The following is a 328-nucleotide window of genomic DNA, read 5'->3' as shown; positions in this document are numbered from 1 at the left end:
GGTTCACACCAATGAACTAGCTAAAGAACTCTCTCTCTCACTCAGAGAAGAAACAAAATAAACAACCAAAACTGAACTGATTTTATTCATCAAATGGACTACATATTTATAGTGTTTTGTAGTCAAAGACAATTAAAAAAAATGTGGGAAAACAATGCATAGAAAATATAAATTTGACTAGATCTAGTCAAGGCACGGAAAATGGAGAAGACTGGATCTGGTCAAGGCACGGAAAATGGAAAAGACTAGTCAAGATGCCCAGGTTCATCCGAACCAGATGGATGCACGGGGTAACGATAAGGACGCTTGCGGGACTGTCCGGATGGTC

Source organism: Brassica oleracea, chromosome C3, assembly GCF_000695525.1.
Source record: "Brassica oleracea var. oleracea cultivar TO1000 chromosome C3, BOL, whole genome shotgun sequence".
In the NCBI taxonomy this organism is placed as follows: Eukaryota; Viridiplantae; Streptophyta; class Magnoliopsida; order Brassicales; family Brassicaceae; genus Brassica; species Brassica oleracea.
Note: the sequence above shows the minus strand (reverse complement) of the source record.